Here is a 12816-nt window from a genome sequence, read left to right as displayed (position 1 = left end):
AAGAAGGGGAAGGAGGAAAGCAGTGAAGGATGGGACAAGATCTGGGAGAAGAGTGAGATGAGTGGAGAACAGGGGAAAAAACAGAAGGGAGCGGGAAGGGGAAAAGCAGAAAGCACGGAGGATTCCTGCTTTACTGACTGCCTGTTAAGTGTGGGAGGATGAGTAATGTGCCATGGTGTAGAAATGCAGGGGCTTAATGCAAAGTTGAAGTGCAAATACAATAATAAAGGAAAAATAGAGTTTTTAATGTAAAACAGATGTTTCTTTGTAAACCTTTATTTATCTTAAAAACCTAAGAGCAATCCCAGAGCCATGTAAGAGCATTTATCAGTTTAGAAGGGTGAGGGCAGGAGCATGTGTAGTTCCCTGGCTGGTTATTCATGTAAATTGCATTCAGATTAGTACAGAACGCACCTCACATCTCAGTTCTACAATCCCAAACAAGCATTAGCCTTGCATTTGTTTTAAAAATGAGCATAGCCTGAGATCCTGATGCCCACAGAGTAAAAAGCCAGTCTTGCAGCACGTCAGACTGGGTGTAATCTTGGAGGCAGGATTTTATATATATTGAAGACAAAAAGCTAATCTTGATGTGATTGAGAATTTGGGTGGTTCTGTGCTGTGATTCTGGTGGCTTTCAAGCCTCTAGTTTTTCTGATGCTGGACTAGGATGAGCAGGTAAGCTATCCATATGTAATACATGGAATAAGATCACCTCTCCTGTCTGACCTGTGTCACTCTCGTCCGGTTTTATATACTCCCCAGTGAGCTCAAGCTTTTGAGCTATCCTTCAGGTCCCAGTTAGGGATCTGTCTCTGCTGCCATCTGTAAAACAGCTGTTTTTCCACTGAAAAATTTCAAAACAAAATAGGGAAATAGCACAAAAACAAACAAGAAAAACAAAAACAACAGCATTTTAATAACCCATTTCCAAGGTCACAGAGTCAAGCATTCAGAAATTAGGAAGGGTCAGCTTTAAGGCTACCTGCATTTCATTTAGCATCCCTGTATATGCGTGTGTGCATTGTAATATAGTCTTAAATATGTGATCACTTCCCATCTTTAGACAGAATCCCTGTTGCACAGAATAGACTTGCTCGCTGAAAGAGCAACTCTTCAATATTTCATTTAGTCTCATCGTTCAGCGTGTGGCTCAATGCATTATTTACTGCATACACCACTGAGTACAGAATTATTAATTTCTTGTGGGGCTTTTCTCTGGTGCTTCACCAAGAATCTTCTTTCTTTACGAAGCTTAATGAATATATCTTCACAATGAAGCTGATGGGTGAGCCTGGATTAATGCCTTCATTTTACCCGACAGAAGAGAGGCAGTGATAAGTATTAAAGTCACAATAAGCCACAATGTCACATAATTTTTGTTTTACATTTCAATTCTTTGCCCTGGCTTTCCTAAGCACTTCAAGTGTGTTGGTTACCTGTGGTTCCATAGCAGGTCCCTGTGGTGTTGTTTATAGCTCTGTGTGGTCCTCAAGCATACTTACACAGGCTTAGTCTTACTGGAGGTGCTTACAGTCAGCAGAGAGTTAGTTTTCACAGGTAAATCCCATGCTTCTGTAAAATAAACAAGCAAATAAAGCAGTTCTACAGTCTTATTTTAGCAGAAGTTGGGGGAGAGAGTGAGACAGACAGCAGACACTTTGGGGTGCCTGTGAGGGGCTGTCACCAGGCTGAGCATCTTCAGAGTTCCCAGGCAGTGCTTAGGGAACATTCTTCAACCTTTTGTTATGCTTCTGCCAGTGCCCACCTTTGAGGAACTTTAAGCATTCTGTTCTTTAAACATCTGCAGGTCGGCTGAGTTTTGGTCACCACAGGGTCCCTTTGCAGCCAGTGATGAGTGCACAGGCTTTTGCTTCATTTTAGTTAAAGGATCGAGGGATATTTCCACAAAGCCTGAGTACCTGGCAGGAGAAAATAGTTTTTGGCTGAAAGAGATATTTCTGCTTTTGACTCAAGATGAGCATACATTTCCCTTATATAGTACAATTTCTTATGGTGGTATAGTGTGTGGTTCCTTATTCTACCCCATAAAGGGTCAATGGAGCCTCCATAAGGAGGTGGGGAGAAAAAAAAAACAACAAAACAAGGCAGGAAATTATAACAACTTTTTTTTTTTTTTTTAATTCATTCAATCAAATGGAAAAAAATATTTTACGGTGATGCTTTGGATGAGATCAGCACAAAGGTCGCAGGCATCAAGTTAAAGCAATACGTTTGCTTAAGTTTAAAGCAATGAGGCAGTAAGTGAAATGATGCAGCAAGAATCATACAGAACAAGGCAATGCACCTAACCATTGCTACGTGAGGACAGCAATAGTGATTAAGAGAGATACGTCACCAATTGCCCTCATGCTTTATTATCAGCCAGATCTGCAGTCTCTGGGGAGCCCCACTTGCAGTGAGGATTTGGAAAGCTTTTCCCAGCCATTGGGAGGTTCTATGCAGTGCATCCACTTGTAGGTGAGGGCTCCAGCTTTGCTGCAAGAGGCTCCAGCTCTTATGTTGTTGAATAAACAAGTTTACGTGACGATGAGGTGGAAAAACCTGGTTTTGTTCTCCCTTTGGATTCCACATCAAGCCTGGCTCAAGGAGGAACCAGGGAGTTTGTGTACTTGTAGACATGACACAGCTTCTAAACAAGGAAAGGTTAAAGCATTTTCATAACGCTTTGTTTAAGCTAACAAGACGTTTTGTCCAAGATTCATATTGCTAACATACTTGTTTTGCTAATGATCAGATTCTGATGGTGTAAGGCTGGGTTGTGAGGTTCCATCTGGAGCTCAGCTTTGCTTTGAGGACTGCTGTCAGGCTTTAAGGATTTCAAAAGGAAATGCTGGGAAGTTCGATTTAATCAGTTGTGTCCCAACAACAGATCACATTGTCAGAGCCTGTGGGTGTTCTCAAAAGGACTGGGGTGATGATGCAGAGAATGGTATTTGATTTCTGGCATTTTCTGAATGCTCTGTGCTTGAAGTAGCTATATTAGTGTCCAATCAAGATAACACTTGGATCTAAAATTGATAGCTTTTGGCTGAAAAACCTTATTGTAGTTAGTCTGATTTATTATATTGAGATTCTGGTCCCTTTGGCTGTGGAATGAGCCTGATATCTTACATTTGACCAAAGCATCATCCAGCACAGCGTCTGGGTCTTCTTTGATGGGATCTGCCCTTCTGCCCCATGGGGCAGCTCTCCCAATGGCTGTGCTTTTCTTTCTGATTGGTATTTGTGCATTTTACCTGCTGGATGGTGATCACTTTTCAGAGCAAATTTTAATTTCCTGTGTTCTCTCCTTCAGAAACTGTTTACATACCATCTAGCAAGCCATTCTTGAATGTTTCCTTTTTTTTTTCTTTCTTTTTGATAATCAGAAAGTATTGAGCTTTTTCATAAAATGTCATTTTCTAGCCTTCAAATATTCATATATCTCTGTTCAGGGCACTGTCTTCAATTTTTCATTTGACTAAATGTATTAGCCCCACCAACACTTCGTATAGGTGTAAAATAACTCACAAACACCTTGTTTTCCTTTCTGCAGATCACACACAAGTCATTTTATTATTGCACTGGGTAGACTGTATTGAAACCCTGTCTGTTAAGTGATAATAATTTTTTTTTGCCAAAAATAGGATGTATTTTTTTTATACCTTTTCATATTTCAATCTGCTGAGGTACTTAATCGTGAAATGAGATGAATCTACCTCTGGGTCACTCTAGGGTTGCTTTGAAGGCACCAGTTGCTGGAAATGTCCTACTCTCAGCAGGGAAATCCCAACCAAGATTACCAGTATTGCTTGCAGGGTTTTAATATGCAATTTGTATTGCTTATTAATCTCTTGATTTATAAATTCTTCCTCCTTAGGAATTCTTGTCGGAGTTCAAGGGATAAAATGATCAGTGGATACTAACACAACTTTTATGATCACATAACTCAGAACACGAGCTTCCATTGACTTGCTCTGTTTGGTACTGGCATGGTGAAACGAGGTTCAAACAGCCAGCTCCTGTTGACCCAGGCATCCCTGTATTTGCTCAGAGCAAGTGAGAGAATTGGTTAACATTCTATATCCTTTGCTGTGGCTTGGAAACTCTTGTGAACTTATTTTGTAAGGTCATTAAGCAGGGGCTGTGTATGGTAACTGCTGAGTCAGGACCTGAAGCACTGATGGAGCACGTGGGGAAAGGATCTGGTCAGTCTGGGAGCACAGGTGAAGGCAATTCAGCTGTGTGATAGGAAGGGATGGAGCCTGGCTGCACCTCTCTTAGACCTCATTTGAGGGCTGGCTACCACTGGGGAAGGATCTCTGGTTGGAGATCCCTCCCTTGTGGAGTCTTTCATGCATGCTTAGGTCTTTAGAGACAGGTGAGCACCTTTACTTTTCCTTTGAAATGCCACCCTATCCATGCTAGTCCCTTTGCTGTTACATTTCTGTATCACATTTGCACCACGTTAATCTTTCTGACTGTAACAGGCTGTAATCTACAGATTGGGAGAAGGGGGAAGATCTCACCTACCAGTACTCAGAATTAAAATCCTAAGGAAAAGTCTATAAATTCCATACCTGGAGAAGATTTTAACCCTGAATCTAAGAGAAAGAAGCGCTGAAATCACTAGAATCTGTTAATGCTGCTCTCAGTGTGATTCCTTACTTGTGTACCTGTGTCTCTCTTCCCAGCTTCCAGCCCTTCAGAGGAAGGGAGAAGGAAAGGATATGCTCTCAGGAGGCAGGTTATGAATCAAGATCACTTCATACTGAACACTGACGGGCAGCCAAAGGAAGTTCTGAAGCAGAGGATTCGTGCAATAAAGGTTGGTCCATCAGTGCTGATTCAGATCATTTCAGTGGTGTGGTATAGTAACTTACTCTCTGTGGACTCCCAGCTGGTAGAGGAAGATTTACCTTAAAGGAGTTGAGAGCATCATAAATAGATGTAAAGAGAAGCTTTTTCTCCATCTTATTATGGGTAACATTAAGGAAGGCTTACAGGATGTTGTTAAACTGGCATCCACTGGGAGGATTTGTCTCCAAGCCGTCTGTAAGGACTTGATGGAGATCTTTGTGATTACATGACTGTTGCAGAAAGGTGTGATTGATAAGGCTGCTGCAAAACATTCCGTGTTTTCCCACAAGTTCACATTGGCTGGACCTCCCTCCCCACTGTGTCCAGAGCTGTTTGAAGTCCTCAGCTTGTTGGATAAGATGTTAATATGCCCAAAGACTTGACACACAAAGGACAACAAATAGATAACAGTGATACAAATACCTGGTTGTTGCAGACTTGATTTTTGGCAGTGGTAACAGATTAAACCAGCTCTGAAAAGCATTGATAGCTGCCAATAATCATCTAGGACAAGGACAGTTTCAGAATGGTTTTACAACAAATGCACTCTTTGTGAGTATGGGGAATGGTGGATGCTAGGGAGCTGATAAAAGATTGGAGTGAGCCCATGTTTACCTGCAGCTCTAGAGCTACCAAGCCCCAGTGTTTCACAGCTCCCAGTAGAGTGTGGGCCTGACCAGTCTCATTTTGAGCACTAACTGTGGCCAATTGCGTAGGGTACATCTGTGTTGCATGGAGAACCTCCTTTCTTTTGTTTATTTTGAACTTGCCAACAGATAGCAAAACAATCAGACCTTGGATGGCCATTCCTTTGCTCTCATGGTTTTGTAATACCTATCTCACCTTTCTCTCTCCCCATCCAAATGTCTTTCAGGATGGAGATTCCACAGTGTATGCAGCTGGTCTGTGATTAGGAATCACTTTGATCCTTTCTTCACAGCTTCTGCCCTCTTTTTTCTGTTATGCTGTGTTTGAGTTGGGGATCATGAGGGTCGGCTGGTGGATGTGCTTGCTGGCACTGTGACATTCTGCCTTTTGTTGTCGTAATTTCTAACATGTTTTCACTGCTAATTTCACAAGGGCTCACCATTGCGTATGAAAGCTGATCATATTACTACCAACACATGTTTTGTGTGCTCTAAGCAATTATTTGTGTGAAGACCTTCCTCCTGGTTCTGTGGTAGCTTAATGTCTTTAAGATTTTTTTTTTAGTGGCTTTGTAAAATGCCTTTAGAAATTCAAATACATCATCACCTGCATCTCCCCAATCCCCATCTACTGAATACACCAGGCAGTAAAGCAACATTTCCCTTTAAAGAAGTGCATGGACTCTTTCCCATTATACTTCATTTGCCTGTGGATCCTCTTTTTCTCTTACAATTTCTACAGAATGGTACAGATGTGCTACCAGTCTAGTTTCTAAATCTAATGCAGGATCTTTTTCAAAACTGAAACCACATTATCTACCTTCGTGTGCCTTGACACTGACACATTTTTACATTTCAGCTCGCACACCAGTCATTAATTCAGCAATTTCACAGTGGAGTTCCTCAGGTACTCTTGGGCAAATATCCTTTGGTCTTGATGATTTGTTATAATATGTTTTGATATGCTTTATGACCTCCTTTAATATAAGAAAACTTCTCTGATGTGCCCGCTCACAAAGAGGAGCTATGCAGGAGCTTCCTCGACCTCTTCCATAGTCAAAACAGCTGTGAAAACTGTATCTTTTTTTTTTCTTTCTGTGCATTTATTTCTCTACACCTTGACTGTCCCTTTGTATTTCTATACCCTCTTTGCCTTTGTGTTTAGTCAACCTGGTTTCCCTTGGTCTTTTTAAAGTGCTGTTGGCTACTGATACACATTTGCTTAAAGTCCCAGTGTGGTAGCTTTAGTTTCTACACCATACACGAGGATTTTACTTTTCAGGCTCTTTTATTCTCTTTCTAAAGGAGAGAGACAATAAGGAATAATTTTCAGTTAGTGCCCCTTTTTTGAAGCTTAACATATTGCAGTAAATTTATTTTTTTTCCCAGTCCAGTGTATGTGTTGAATATAAGTACATCATGAGGACTGCTACGGGTGGCTTTCTACAAAAACTTTTCAGTCAGATATTGTGCTGGATGCAACCATGTTAAGAACTGATTTTACCCTTGCAGGTTTTCTGAGTGATTTTTCTCTTTGGTGTGGCATCAGGCTGTAATGTGACATTTATCCAATACAGTTCAGTGAATAAAGCTGAAGGAGAACATTACCAATATCAGCTTATTGGTTTCTTGCAGTCTAATGCCATTCACTGTGAGGCCAGCTTAGAATAGGAAGAAAATAACTTCTGGCTTCTTAAGACATGCTTGTGGCTGTCAAAGAATTAAGACCTTGCAGCATGTAGCAATTGCCATTAGTAAACAGGTACTTCTGTTTCCTGATTCAAGAAAGCTAAGGTTGGCAATCCTGAGGGCTGAAAGCTGAACAAAGTAGGTGCAAGTCCACAACTCCTTGTCTGATTCCCTTTTTGACATAAAATTCATCTGAAATAAATCCTTTTTCCATTACACAAGCCTTACTATTATGCAAAGAGAATGTGGGGTCACAGAAATATCTGTCAGGACAGCTCAGTGCAGAATAAATATGAAACAAATAAATACAGTCTGTGAACAACAACCAAAACACTTTCCATCCTCCGCTTTCCTTTAGTAGAGAGGCAAATGAGTCATATAAGAACTCAATTTGCCCATCTCACTTATTAGCTTAAGCTGACCCATCTTCTGCTTTATAAATTTTCCTAAACTTTTTTTTTACCTGAAAATAACTTGGGTTCCTTGCCCTTAGTGCACTGTTAAGTAATTCCATGAACTAAATCCTTAAATGTTTTGTTATTTTCTCTGCCTTTCAGTCTAAATGTATTCATGATGACTTTGATCCAACTCAAGCATTATCTTCTAGCTTACATATTCCTTTTGGTCCTTGTTATTTACACAGGCAGTGTATTATAAAGAATCATCACGTAGACTCTGAGCCATTGTTTTGCTAGGTGAAATAGTTCTGGGATCTTCTGAAGCCATTGGAGCCAGAGCAGTAGTGTCTAAGAGCCAGTGGGGTTTTCTTCCTTTTGCTATGTAACAGAAGTGGTATCAGACCACTGGACTTCATATCAGAGTCATGTGACTAATAGCATAAATTATAGCAAATCTACAGTGGGTATCCTTGAGTATCCTCCAGTTATGCATTAAGAAAATGTGACCCGTGCTTGCTAACCCTTTGCTTTATAATTCTATCAAAAAGGACTTGATGTTATTTAATTGATTTGTTTTCCTATGGAAATCAAGTGTCATTACCTTTAATGTCATTTACAGTGATGGATGGCAGACAGCCCCGCTGCAATCAGTATCCTGACACAGTAATTTAACTGTTAGCTGCCTTACAGACATAACAGATGGCATTACTTCTGCCTTGGGTGTTTGCACAGTGATACATCCTCCCTTTGCTACTGCAGGCTGACCCTTCTGCTATGGTTGAAGGGTCTTAAAGCTGAGATACTGCTCTCCTGTTCTTGTACCTGAGACCAAATAATTCACTTAGCTGTAAGTCAGCCTAACATTTCATTTATTGCTCTAAAGCTTCCCAGGAGCTGAGTGCATCTCTGAGCGCTCAGGAGCTCTTTGTGTCCTGGGAGATACCATTTCAAATGAGCCTTTGCAAGGCTCAGGATGAGTTCAGCCTGCAGGCTGGCGTGAATTAAACAGGAAAATGGGATTTTGATACTACCAGCAAGAAGAGGATCCTTGAATTCCTAATTTCTGTGGTGTCCTCACATCCCTATTCTAATCCCTCCTTTCTCTCCAGCCCTCCTTACACAACCAGTCTGGATGGGATGCTGTCCGTAGGGGGAGAATTATTTATGAGAGTTCTGCAAATGTAGATGTACTGTTTGCAGCTAATAGAACTCAAATCACTTGCACTGCACCATTAGAGAGGAAACTTACCCAAGTAAATTATATGCAGGCCATAAATGGAAGCAGTTGTAGTGTTTTTATGACTCAATAAAACTCTGGAAGTTTATTGCTATTGAACAAACATGTAATCTGATTCTTAAAGCTGAATATTAGAAACCAATATGGCCCCAAACCAGCATTTACCTCCAGGCTTATTACCATGCTGGTCATACCGTGGAAATTGTTTTTCAGTGGCAGGTTTAGAGAACCATTAATAAATCCAGGATTGCTTTCTAGAAGATCTATCAGCTGGCCAAAATGTAGGGCAATACCAACATTCAATGGAGCAGAGAAGTTTTTCCAGCTTACTATTCTCTTTGTTTCCAAAGAGGTCCCCTGAGGTCTTCAATGAGGAGCTGAAAAGTGATGGAAAGATGTCTTGAACTTCTTACATCCCGTGTTCTGCAGCCTGTGAGGAGGTGAAAGCATGAAGTTTTTTTCTATTTCATGAAGAATGTGCTGATAAAACATTGCATAATCAAACAAACCTAGGCCAGAATGGAATATTTCGTGTTGAGCTTGTTGACCTGAATTGTGTTTGTAAGCCTGTGGTGGTACAGCTGCTTTTTCTAAGGTTTGGGGAGATCCATCAGAGCACAAAGGCAGGGCTAGCTGTGCGCTGAGCTGAGCAATGCCCTGCTGCGATTAGTGGGATGGCACTTCTGAGGAAGGCAGGACAGTGAGTGATCCAGCCTCTGCTTTGTGGTTCCTTTTGTTCATGCCTCTGCCCTGTATTGTTATTTCTACTTGCATCGTTTCCATTTGAAGACTGACTTCTTTTTAGCAGGGTAAGGATATTGTTTGATCTGCTCCATGTCAATGTTCTTTCTCTCTTTTCAGGGCTGCTCAGGGCTTCTGACACTTCGGGTTTGTTTTGTGCTAGCAAGGCTGTCTCGGGGCATGGAGGGGGCATGGGGATCTCAGAGTGCATCTCTGAAGGGATAGAGGGGAAGCTGTGGGCTGCCAGTTGTGTCCAGGGTCCTCTCACCATTCCATTGTGGCTGGGAGACTTTGTTCCTACAGTGCTCCATGGCTCTGGAAGCACTGTACTTCTCCAGATGCAGCTTGTTTTGACAGGACAAAGGCATACCAGAAAAGTCAGTGTAAAAATTGTCTTAAAACCTTGTTGGGGGAAGATTCAGAAAAGAAAGAGTAGGGTCAGCCTTCTGGTTAGAGGTCTTGCACCACTCTGTGGTGAAGGGACTGGGATACCCTAAGCCCTTTGCTTCCTTGGTTACGCACTTGAGAAAGTCAAGGAAGGCCTGAGTTTGCTCTTTTGCTCTCAGGTTTATCCCAAAGGCAGCCTGGATGAGTGGTGAACATATGGCAAAGCTAAAAACCTTCTATTGCCCTTTGCACAAAGTGTGCTGCAGTGGTGGTTGGCTTACAGCCCCACATGCCCCAGCTGCAGCACAAGGGATGGGGACATCAAAGGACATTTCTCTTTTTTCCTTCATAGAAAGAGAAGTGCTTTTTCCTGGTTGAATGCTGAGATGGATAATACATGGAATAAACTTCAAGTACTTTGAGATCACATTATTAAGTCTGGTAGTTTCTTGCACCCAGGTAGGCAACAACAGACTCTTGAAGGCCATTTAACTCTCTTCAATCTCTCTCAACCCACTAGTTGTGACTGTCACAATCTAGTAGTAACAACAGGAATAGTAGGTAAAGTACTGTGGTCATGATGATAAGAGAGAATCAAGAGCAAAGAAGCCAGTGTTTCTAACTAAGGCAATATCTGTGACCAAAGATCAACTTCCCACTCTTAGCTGAGATGCAAGTTTGGTTGTCACTGATCTCCAGTGGTGACACCAGCCTCCAATGTAGAGCTGAAGGGACAGTCAAATTAATGAATAGGAAATTGGACAATTTATTCCAGTAAGATGTTATTCAGTATACATGGCTTGGTGGAGGGCAGCCATCGTTCCCCAGCCAGCAGTGTGCTCCAGCACTGCCTATGCCAGTGGGTTTCAGCCCTCAAGCCCAGCAGTGGGATGACTGCAGTCACCCTGCATATGGCTGGTTCTACCTTACAGCTCCTCATCATTGTTTTGGAGTCTCTATAGATAGTTTCCTTGCTGAAGAACCGGTTTAATTTTAGGAATATGGGGTGTTTTATCTTACCAGCGCATTGTGAAATGCACATGGTGGCAGCTGTTAAGCCTAATGAAACCCACAGCAGGGAAGAAAACAAAGCATCACCTACAAAAAGAAGAAGCAGGGACCACAGACAGATGTAAGTGGCTGAGAATGGTGGATTTCCAAACAATACAGCCTTTTTTTTTTTTTTTTCCCACAATTTCACTGTGGGAAGATGAGAGAGGAATGGGATAAATGAGGCCACGTGACTCCTAATTACCAGAGAGATTTTTAGAGAAATAGTTCTTTCCTTAAGGAAATACCTCCAAATAGCAAGAACAGATGAACAGCAAGGAGAGCATGGCTACCCTGCCTCCCTCTATGCAGAACCATAATAAAGGCTCATATTTAAAGGGATGTGGGAAGCAAAGTTACTGATGGATCAGGGAAAATGCAAGCATTATGATTCGGTTACTTTTGTGTAGAAAGCAGAAAAGCACAAAAGGTAGAAAGAACAACATTTGCTGCCTTGAAAGTAGGGCAAGGGAACAGTGGAGCTGTAAATGTTCTGGTTGTGCAGCTGCCCACAGCCTTTGCAAAGAGTGAAACCCATCAATGCAGGCAGGGCTGCAGGTGTCCAGTGATGGCCAGTGAAGAACTCCAGTGTGAACTCGGTCAACCAGGCTGTTGGGATGCTGGCAGTACAAAGGCATGGCCAGACATTCCCTTTCTAACTCTGAAAGTCTGTCACCAATTCTCTGAGTTACTGAGTTTATATTTCCATGTGTTCAGCAACATTGGCAACCTGCAATGTGAGACTGGGGGAGGGCAGCCCTCTGCAAGGGCTGCCAAGCCATCCTAATGCCACTGGGTACAACAGGGCCACTGATGGCAGTGAAGCAGAAGGTGCTATCCCTTAGGTAATGTGGGAGCATGCAGAGTGGAATGTGGTATTCTGCAAATGGATAACCAGAAATTAGAAGTATGCCCTGATTGCAGCCTGTGTGGCAGCTGGAAGCTGCTGCTCCATTTGCCCTGGTGTCACTGGTGAGATTCCTGTTGCTAGAGAAGAAAAAGTCAAGTGGAAGAGCCACTGGCTTCTAAAATCAGCACTGGGAGTGAAATAACACCATGGCTTCAGGTGAGGCGAAGCTGGTGAGGACTGGGTGCCTTATGCTGGGTGTCTGATGGCTGGAAAGAGCTCCTGAATGACAAAGCTTTATGAGGATATTCATAGGCCCTCAGGGAAGTGTAATGCCTTCCACTGATGGACAAAAGATCCATTAAATTAATCTACATCTGTCTCACAAGGCAATGCAAAAACATCCACGCCAGTGTAACCACAATCCTTGTATGTAGACTTGCAGAGCTTATCCATCCTGGAGACCCACAAAAACTGGCACGGGAGGTTCTTTTTCTCCTGTAAGAGTTAATTGTTCCTCTGCTGAAAAATCTGATCATTTTTATGCAATACATTCTCTGAAGGGGGGGGGGGGGTGCTTTGATCCTCCTGTCTGGGTTGGGTGAGTTCTTACAGCAATCAACATGGTTAAGTAATTCTGTCTGGAGTAAGGTCCATGTGGCACTGGAATGCTGAGAAAATCTATCTTTATATGGTGTTATTACCAGAAAAATGAAATCAAGTGGTGATGTCAGTGTTTTGAGGTTCCTGAACTCCACAGAACACATGCAGGAAGACAAAGAGAATAATAAAGACTGGGTCTCTGGGAAGCTCTAGAGTAATGCTATGGGATGATGTATGTGAACAAGCTTATTCTACCAGGAAAGCAGTCTGCCCATCTCTCTGGTGGTTGATTAAGCTCTCAGTTGTAAATATTTACCCTACTTCCGTGCATTTAGGACTTGAAAGCAAGATAGC

General features: G+C 42.1%; 1 long non-coding RNA gene across 1 annotated transcript; it reads left to right on the top strand.

Moving 5' to 3' along the window:
• The first annotated feature begins 4293 nt into the window (after positions 1 to 4293).
• Positions 4294 to 10451, top strand: LOC109370361. The gene is made up of 3 exons (XR_002120445.1): positions 4294 to 4384; positions 4698 to 4831; positions 9185 to 10451. It is a non-coding gene; the product is annotated as an uncharacterized LOC109370361 (long non-coding RNA).
• Positions 10452 to 12816: the final 2365 nt, after the last annotated feature.

Source organism: Meleagris gallopavo, chromosome 17 (genome assembly GCF_000146605.3).
Source record: "Meleagris gallopavo isolate NT-WF06-2002-E0010 breed Aviagen turkey brand Nicholas breeding stock chromosome 17, Turkey_5.1, whole genome shotgun sequence".
Lineage (NCBI taxonomy): Eukaryota > Metazoa > Chordata > Aves > Galliformes > Phasianidae > Meleagris > Meleagris gallopavo.
The sequence above is the reverse complement of the archived record's forward strand: the minus strand, read 5'-3'. Positions and strand labels throughout refer to the sequence as shown.